This window comes from Mustela putorius, unplaced genomic scaffold (assembly GCF_011764305.1).
Source record: "Mustela putorius furo isolate JIRA1106 unplaced genomic scaffold, ASM1176430v1.1 tig00003988_pilon_pilon_pilon, whole genome shotgun sequence".
NCBI lineage: Eukaryota > Metazoa > Chordata > Mammalia > Carnivora > Mustelidae > Mustela > Mustela putorius.
The window spans coordinates 9,928,030-9,937,552 of NW_025422127.1; the positions used below are offsets into that span (position 1 = coordinate 9,928,030).

The window sequence follows — 9,523 nt, forward strand, 5'->3', positions numbered from 1 at the left end:
GAATTCCCTGTCTCAGTGTACTTACTCCCATCAGGACTGGGTGTCCCATCGACTGTAGGTTATCTCCCCAGTCACAGACATCAGGGGAAGGAACTTTATTTTCTGAGATAGTTATAATGTTTTCTTCCAAACTGAACAGAATATTAGGCAGAGGCGTTGCTCTGAATAGCACCAGAATATGTTCTCTTGCTCCTTGGCAGCAGCTCTGGAAATGCTGGGGAGAGAGTCAAGGGATCGCACCAAGGGACCTGCTTCATGAACGCGGACTTGATCACAGATGGAATTTCTCTGAAACACTACCTCCTCTCAGTTTTAACTTATTACACAGAAACAGTGTCCAGTACTGGCTTGGACACGAAATATGGAGCCTTAATTAGTGCCCTCTGGGGGCTTCTCACCCCGCTGAGGAACTAAAACCCCAGGCTGAGAAGGCAAGGATCATTATGGGTTGAGAAAGTTGGGGAATTCTTCATAGAACATTAGAGAAGAAAAATAGCTATTAAACAAATGGAACTAACAGGAGATGCTCTCCTGAGAGCCGGAGTGGCTCCCTGATTACAGGGGATGGAAACAGAAATAAGATGCCTGCGTGCTTCATTGGCTTTATTTTGAGAATACTCTCAGAAACTGAAGATATCTTCACCTAGATTTTTTTTATATAAACATATATTTTTATCCCCAGGTCTGTGAATTGCCAGGTTAACACACTTCACAGCACTCACCAAAGCACATACACTCCCCAATGTTCATAACCCCACTCCCCTTCTCCCAACTCCCCTCCCCCCAGCAACCCTCAGTTTGTTTTGTGAGATTAAGAGTCACTTATGGTTTGTCTCCCTCCCAATCCCATCTTCTTTCATTTATTCTTCTCGTACCCCCTGAAGCCCCCATGTTGCATCACCACTTCCTCATATCAGGGAGATCATATGATAGTTGTCTTTCTCTGATTGACTTATTTCGCTAAGCATGATATGCTCTAGTTCCATCCACGTTGTCGCAAATGGCAAGATTTCATTTCTTTTGATGGCTGCATAGTATTCCATTGTATATATATACCACATCTTCTTTATCCATTCATCTGTTGATGGACATCTAGGTTCTTTCCATAGTTTGGCTATTGTGGACATTGCTGCTCTAAACATTTGGGTGCATGTGCCCCTCCGGATCACTATGTTTGTATCTTTAGGGTAAATACCCAGTAGTGCAATTGCTGGGTCATAGGGCAGTTCTATTTTCAACATTTTGAGGAACCTCCATGCTGTTTTCCAGAGTGGTTGCACCAGCTTGCATTCCCGCCAACAGTGTAGGAGGGTTCCCCTTTCTCCGCATCCTCGCCAGCATCTGTCATTTCCTGACTTGTTAATTTTAGCCATTCTGACTGGTGTGAGGTGATATCTCATTGTGGTTTTGATTTGTGTTTCCCTGATGCCGAGTGATATGGAGCACTTTTTCATGTGTCTGTTGGGCATCTGGATGTCCTCACCTATATTTTTTTAAAAAAGATTTTACCCCCTGGGGATAAAAATATATGTTTATAAAAAATAAAAAATTAATAAAAAAAAGAAAAAATTTTTTTAAAAAGATTTTATTTATTTGACAGAGAGAGAGATCACAAGTAGGCAGAGAGACAGGCAGAGAGAGGGAGGGAAGCAGGCTCCCTGATGAGCAGAGAACCCGATGTGGGGCTCGATCCCAGGACCCTGAGATCATGACCTCAGCTGGAGGCAGAGGCTTAACCCACTGAGCCACCCAGGTGCCCCTTCACCTAGATTTTTAAAAGATATATTGACATAAAAATACATGTTTGGCCAAAATTAGCAAGACAGGAAACAACATGTGTTGGAGGGGATGTAGAGAAAGGGGAACCCTCTTCCACTGTTGGTGGGAATGCAAGTTGATGCAGCCACTTTGGAGAACAGTGTGGAGATTCCTCAAGAAATTAAAAATAGAGCTTCCCTAGGACCCTGCCATTGCAATCCTGGGTATTTGCCCCAAAGATACAGATGTAGTGAAAAGAAGGGCCATCTATACCCCAATGTTTATAGCAGCAATGGCCATGGTTGCCAAACTGTGGAAAGAACAAAGATGCCCTTCAATGGACGAATGGATAAGGAAGATGTGATCCATATACACTATGGAGTATTATGCCTCCATCATAAAGGACGAATACCCAACTTTTGTAGCAACATGGATGGGACTGGAAGAGATGATGCTGAGTGAAATAAGTCAAGCAGAGAGAGTCAATTATCATATGGTTTCACTTATTTGTGGAGCATAACAAATAGCATGGAGGACATGGGAAGTTAGAGAGGAGAAGGGAGTTGGGGGAAATTGGAAGGAGAGGTGAACCATGAGAGACTATGGACTCTGAAAAACAATCTGAGGGTTTTGAAGGGGCGGAGGGTGGGAGGTTGGGGTACCAGGTGGTGTGTATTATAGAGGGCACGGATTGCATGGAGCACGGGGTGTGGTGCAAAAATAATGAATATTGTTATGCTGAAAATAAAAAATAAATTTAAAAAATAAGTAATTAAAAAAGAAAAAAAAAGAAGTTTGGAAACTGAAATAAAACAACCTATTAGTGATTGTACTTTACTTATTATAACTAATAACCAGTAGAAAAATTGTTATCTACTGTGTTTTGTTTTGTTTTAAATGCTTTTGACAAAAAGGCCACCACTGTTGGTGAAGTGTCTTGGGCCTAAAGACAGTCAGTGACTCCAACACCCCTTTCTTCTCCAAAAAGCCCTTTTATCCTGATGCAGAATTCTTCAATATTTTTATTATTTTTCATATAAAGTCTGTGTTCCCACCTATAGACAAATTTGGGGGGGAAATCACCATTTATAATCATGAATTAGATAGTTAAAAAACAAATATTTGCCTTTCTATTTAAAAACAGTGTTTGAGGGGCGCCTGGGTGGCTCTGTCGGTTGGGTGTCCGACTCTTGATTTTGGCTCAGGTCTTGATCTCAGGGTTGTGAGATTGAGCCTGGCAGGGAGTTGGCTTAAGATTCTCTCTCTCCCTTTCCCTCTGCCCCTCCCCATCTCTCTCCTTCTCTAAAAATAAATAAATACAATGTTGCATAATGAGCTAAGATACTAAAGGAGAAAAATGTGGGGTTGTTGACATTTAAATGTATATCAGGATTATGTAGAAAGACAGTAATAATAGTTCAATGGAACCTCTTTTTACTTTGATATTAAGGATTATTTTTTCAATGGAGTGGTAATTGAGGAGTGAACAACATTCTGGAAGCATCATTCCAGTGTATCTTTAGCAGAAGAGATTACTCCTTATGGCTTTGAAAATGAACCATGATAAACTCTTTGTTTATACAAATACAAGGCAAGTAACAACCTTTGTTTAGGAAGAAAACTCTTGGGCTAGCTTAAATCTCAATTTAAGTCCCAGAGGTTGAGTGATAATGGGTATCTGTTAATAAATACTTCAGGCCTATCACCACGTAGGGAACATTTTGGAAGAGCAATAGTTTCCTGGGAAGGATATTAAGACTACAACTTGGTGCAGTGCACATGAAGATATATAGGTTTAAATAATCAAGATTTGGGGAAAATAAATGGAAAGCTATTGTAATCATGGTGTGCTTCTAGAAAGGTGAGAAAGACAAGGGTTTTGCTCCTTGGGACTAATATCAAAAGGGTGAGATGTCATCTTGGGCAATTATTAAGCCCTCCTGACCCAGCAGCCTGAAGAATCCCCGTGGAGAAACGTAAAAGATCAGAAAGAGTATTGTCATGTAAGAAGTACGTTTTCTGCTGAAGATAAAGCAGAGAGCTTCTTTTGCCCTGGATAGGCAACCCAGCTGCATGACCTCCTACCAATTCCTCGCGGTTCCTGCCCTCTGGTTATACTCTCTCTGAACAGCAGGAGCTGGAAGACTGAGTACTACATTTCCCACAAGAATGGACAGGTGGAATCTGGGCTCGATTCCAGATTCCAGAACCAGGCTAGGTTCTCCCATGTATGGGAGATTTCATTTTGTAGGGCCCTTTCCACTTGCCCTGGAAGTTGCTAGTCTTGGTTTTTGCAGCAGGGTGACCTTTAGCAGTGGTTTCCTAGGGTTTTTGAAACTTCATGTTGAAGATTTTGTAAGCACACAATTTCCTGTAGTAAACCACTTCCTGCTTTGAATACCTAGAGGGTTTTCTGTTTGATGTCTAATTTTAGAGCCCTGGGTCTCCTTAAACTCATTTAACCCTGGGAAGGATTACATTTTGGGGAGCAGAGCAATAAGGCCTTGGAGCTTTTTATTCTCTTACTCTAAAGTAGTGAAACATGAAGGAGGAAACATCTGCAAGAAATTTGTTGGGCAGATAGAAAAAAAGAGAAAGTGAAAGAAATTACACTCAGTAGGAGATAATCAGAAATAGGAAAGACATGCATAAGCCCAGAAATGAAGGCCAGAAAAATGATTTAAAACTTTTTAAACAATCAGGATATTAGAAAGAATCAATATGTTAATAAATAATATATAAAAAGAGAATAAAACAGAAAATGGGAAAAAAGAATGTGCCTGCAGAAACTGCAGGAGGATTTGTGAAGAAAAAAAGAACAAACCAAGAGACTCCCCCTTCGAAGAAACAGATGCAGACCCAAAAACCAGACTGAATTGTTGCTTAATAGATACCCATATGGTTTTATCGACATCAAAGTGAATTGGTATTTAACAGTTCTGTATCAAAAGTTACCGTATTAGACAATGAAGGGACTTTTCCAGACAGTTTTAACTTCCTATCCAGTGTAGAAATCCCTCACATAACAGTTCTGACACTGCCAAACTGATTTCCACTGATAGGAATTCCTTTCAACTCAAAACAACCTATCCAGTGTCTCCAACTTGGATATCACTCCCCTCCTTTTGCCTTCCCTCTCTCTCTCTCTCTTCTCCCCTCCTCCTCCCCCTCTCTCCTTCCTTCACCTCCTCCTTCCTCCTCCTCCTCCTCTTTCTCTCTCCACTGTCCCTTATACACCTAACTAGAGGGTTCCACATGGATGCTTTAATGACCCATTATGACCAACATTATTAAAAGAGGAGAACAGGGGCGCCTGGGTGGCTCAGTGGGTTAAGGCCTCTGCCTTCGGCTCTGGTCATGATTCCAGAATCCTGAAATTGAGCCCCACATCAGGCTCTCTGTTCAGCAGGGAGCCTGCTTCCTTTTTTCTCTGCCTGCCTCTCTGACTGCTTGTGATCTCTGTCTGTCAAATAAATATAATCTTTAAAAAAAAGAAAAGAGGAGAACAGAGAGGAAGAGCAGATAAGTAGGTAAGAATGAATTATGTGGAGAAACTTAGACAAAAATAGTTTCATTTGATAATAAAGCAATTTGGGGCAGCCATGATGGTTTAGGTAGAAAGAGAAAATCTACACCAATTCCTTCCTATGCATCTATATTGTACTATAAGATATGAAAGGAGCATGGCACTTATATAAGAAAACAATCTGGGACAGAACATATTGACAGTGTTCAGATGAATTGAGAGGAAGGATTCAGCCATGGTCCTGGATTAAATGTTTCTTAGTCTAACAGGCACTATGAGCTTTTCTTCCCCTGAAAGAATGACTCTACCTGTTGCTTTAGAAGAGTAAGATAGCATAAGTCATTCACCTAGCATTTCACCTGGAAGTGGGAAATTTGTTTGGGATTTGGACTGACTACAAGCAACTGAATGTTAGAAGCTGGAAGTTCAACAAAAAATTCCTGGAAATGTAGGACTTTTCTGAGAGTCTCAAAATATTTATTATCTTTTTTTTTTCATATAAACATACATAATGAGGGTCTAAGAAGCCCTCTCATGTCTGGGATATGATGTCACAGGTGATTCCTTAGAGCCTCAGCCACTCTCAAACAGATGGTCCAGGGGTACAAATCTCAACCTCAGAACTCCTGGGCTCCCTTGCTACCCTCACAAGTAGCGAGGGATCTCTTCCCATCCCATCTTCCTTCCTTCCCAGAACTTCTCTCCTTGGTGACTCCAGAGGACAGCCTGGAACAAGAGGAAAATTATTTGGTTATACCTGTGACCCAGCAGATTGTAACTGCCATTTTGGACAGCAGAGCAATGAAAGAGATGCAGATTATAAAATTTTCTTTACATCATTAAACACTCAGAAAAAATCCTGGCAGGACAAGACTATATATATGATTCTTGACTTATTGTCTGGGAAATACTTGTCATGAGAGATTACCGTTTCTTAAGTATATAAGAAATGTTTTAAGCTCGAAAGATTTGTTCCTCAGTGACCAATCTTTTCTTGTGCTTTGGCCTGATTCTCAAAATATCTGTGAAGAGAGCTATATAATATCATTATATAATATCTAATATTTTATATATATTATGTAACATAATATTATATAATAGTTGTATTATGTAATAATTATTATAATAACTATATAATGGGATATGCTACATGAGCTATAAGAGTCAATCCTCATCATATAGCCCACCTCTTTAACCAGAAAGAAAACAAAAGTTTAACATGAAGCATTCATATTGAGGGAGTGTTATGGTGGACACAAAGAACTAACAGAACAGTACAAAGGAGGGAAGAACTAACCTTGCCTGGAGAAGCAAGTACACAATTTGCAGGGATTATAGTCACCTGGTGGTCAGAATGTTCCCCAGAACAATGGACTTTCAGTCTCCTCAGACTGTTGGTAAGATTCTATCCCTACAAAGTCCTTCTGCAAATATCCCTATCAGAAAAACAAACTTTATAACAAGTTCCTGGAGAAGAGTCACCTAATTTTTTTCATGGGCATGAGAAAATGGTAGCTTTGTCCCTGAATCATTTGAGAGAAAACCCTGATAAGAGAAACATCATAAGTGTAGATGAGAAAAGAGAAACTTTTCCACCTAAGGAGGAATTTTCTACCTCCTTTTCAATCTAAGGAGACCTTAGATTATGAAGTTAGTGAGGGCTCAAAACGAAACTGCCACTTGAAAAATGTTCTCCCTGGAAAGAAGACAGAATTCTTGAGCTAAACCGAATGTGAGGGGGCTGCCTCACAAAGACTAGGTTGGAGAGTTCCCAGCCATCTAACATGTGGACATTGAAGTAACTAGAACCGCCCAGCTTATGGACATAATAAGCCCAGAGGTGAAAGGCAAACAATACTCACCTGGCCTTCCCAGATGGTCCATCTTTATCTCATTTTCTTTATTCTTACGCAGAGCATTATGCAGAGAATACCTGCATCTGAGCAAGACTAAGACGAAGCAAGGTGAGTCAGAGAGCGTCATCTGGAAATTCCTCACATATCCTGAGATTCCCCCAGGCTTTCCTATATCCTTATGCCTGGGCCTTACTTCAACTCAGGCAGGGGCCTAGATACCTCCCCACACTCCACAGATGTATCACAAACAGGCTGTCCAGACCAGTCCTGACCTATGTCCCTTGGGTACTTCCATCATATATAAGATTATTATTTCTTTTTTTTAAAAGATTTTATTTATTTGACAGAAAGATAGAGATCACAGGTAGGCAGAGAGGCAGGTAGAGAGAGGGGGAAGCAGGCTCCCCGCTGAGGAGAGAGCTGGATCCAGTGCTCGATCCCAGGACCCTGAGATCATGACCTGAGCTGAAGGCAGAGGCTCAATGAACCGAGCAACCCAGGTACCCCAAGATTATTATTTCTAAATCCTTTAGCCCTGGGTCATTAAGACCTTGAAGATCAGAGCAGAGCAGACATTGTTTCCTTGTTCCCCGCTTTATAATGTATAACTTCTCCTCCCGCCATACACACTCATACTTCTCATTCCCCTGTGCACCAAGGCCCTCCATGGTACTTACATTTCTTTATATGTTGATCTATCTCAAGTAAAAAGGGAGAGAACATGACAAAGAGAAAAAATACAAAAAGCATAGCAAACAGGGCATAGAGCCAAGGAACACCATTTGGGAATAAACTGGATCCTGGTTCAACCTCCGCCATTTGAGATCTGAGAGTGTACACGGAATTCCCTGCCCCAACTCTCTCACCTCCCAGGTGATCAGGATGATGAAGTCACAGCTTAGGGAACAATAGGAGGGTTGAGGATTTGGATGGGGATTGGCCAAGCCTCATTCTATACATCCTATATAGAAACAAGGACTCTCGGGAAGTTTCACTTCTACTGCAGCTCTGTTGAACCAAAACTACTAGACTATCCAGCCAGACCAAAAGGAAGGTAGATTGCTACACAGATACTCAGATGTGTGGTTCGCTGCATGGGAACCACATCCATTCACAAAATGAAGGAATCGCTTCCCTAGACTTCATAGCCCTAAAGTTAGTCTTTGTCAGCAGAATGATGTCCAGTCGAAAGACCACATTTTCCTAAGGAGAGATTTCAGATCCTTCCCTAGAAGCTCTGAAATCTCTGTCTTTGTGTGCTCATCATGACAGGACTGTGTGTCACACGGATCATGGAAACCTCTCTCTGTGTCATCGGGGAGGGAAGAGTTTATCTTCTAAGATGGGGGTTATGTTCTTCTAAATTAAACAGAATATCAGGCAGCAGGGTTTCTCTGATTATCACTGTCCTTTAAATATCTGCTAATTCCTAAGCTACTACATAAACCCATCAAACGTGCTTCAAAGAACTTAGATCAATCAATTCTCCCCCATTCAAAAGAGCACATAAAAACAAAAGTTGTCTCATGCTTCAAACCACTCTCTCCAAAGATTCCCAGCCCCCTGCCCAGGCAACACCCCATCCCGGCACAACTCCCCCTGCACACAAGGATCTCAGATCCTTGAACTTCCCTTCTCTATCTCTAACGTGACCAGTGCACACCCAGTCATGAGATGCTGGTGTGTCTCCACAGTCTTTGCCAGCTCCCAAGACCTGTTCTGGACCATCTCCAGGAGCCTTCATGCCTAATCTCTACCTGCCATCTGTATGTACTTCCTCTTAAGGTCCACAAACTCCCTCTTGCTCACCCAGAACAACAAAAAGAAGTTATTGACACAATGACACTGCCTAAGCTTCGACAAAACAGGAAAAAATATACAGTGGAAAAAAGTCTCTTCAATAAATGGTGCTGGGAAAACTGGATAGCTATATGTAGAAGAATGAAACTCGACCATTCTCACACTGTACACAAAGATAAACTCAAAATGGATAAAAGACCTCAATGTGAGACAGGAATCTATCAGAATCCTAGAGGAGAACATAGGCGATAATCTCTTCGATATCAGCCACAGCAAGAATGCAAGTTGGTGCAGCCTCTTTGGAGAACAGTGTGGAGATTCCTCAAGAAATTAAAAATAGAACTTCCCTATGACCCTGTAATTGCACTCCTGGGTATTTACCCCAAAGATACAGATGTCGTGAAAAGAAGGGCCATCTGTACCCCAATGTTTATAGCAGCAATGGCCACGGTTGCCAAACTGTGGAAAGAATCAAGATGCCCTTCAATGGACGAATGGATAAGGAAAATGTGATCCATATACACTATGGAGTATTATGACACTGCCTAAGAACAGAAACAGCAGCCAGTGCTGGCTTGGACAA

General features: G+C 41.4%; 1 long non-coding RNA gene across 1 annotated transcript; it reads right to left on the reverse strand.

Moving 5' to 3' along the window:
• Positions 1-5,749: 5,749 nt before the first annotated feature.
• On the reverse strand, positions 5,750-8,358 carry LOC106007242. Its single transcript, XR_001181900.2, has 3 exons — positions 7,818-8,358; positions 7,147-7,233; positions 5,750-6,010 (listed from the first exon to the last, which is right to left on the reverse strand). It is a non-coding gene; the product is annotated as an uncharacterized LOC106007242 (long non-coding RNA).
• Between the last annotated feature and the right edge of the window lie 1,165 nt (positions 8,359-9,523).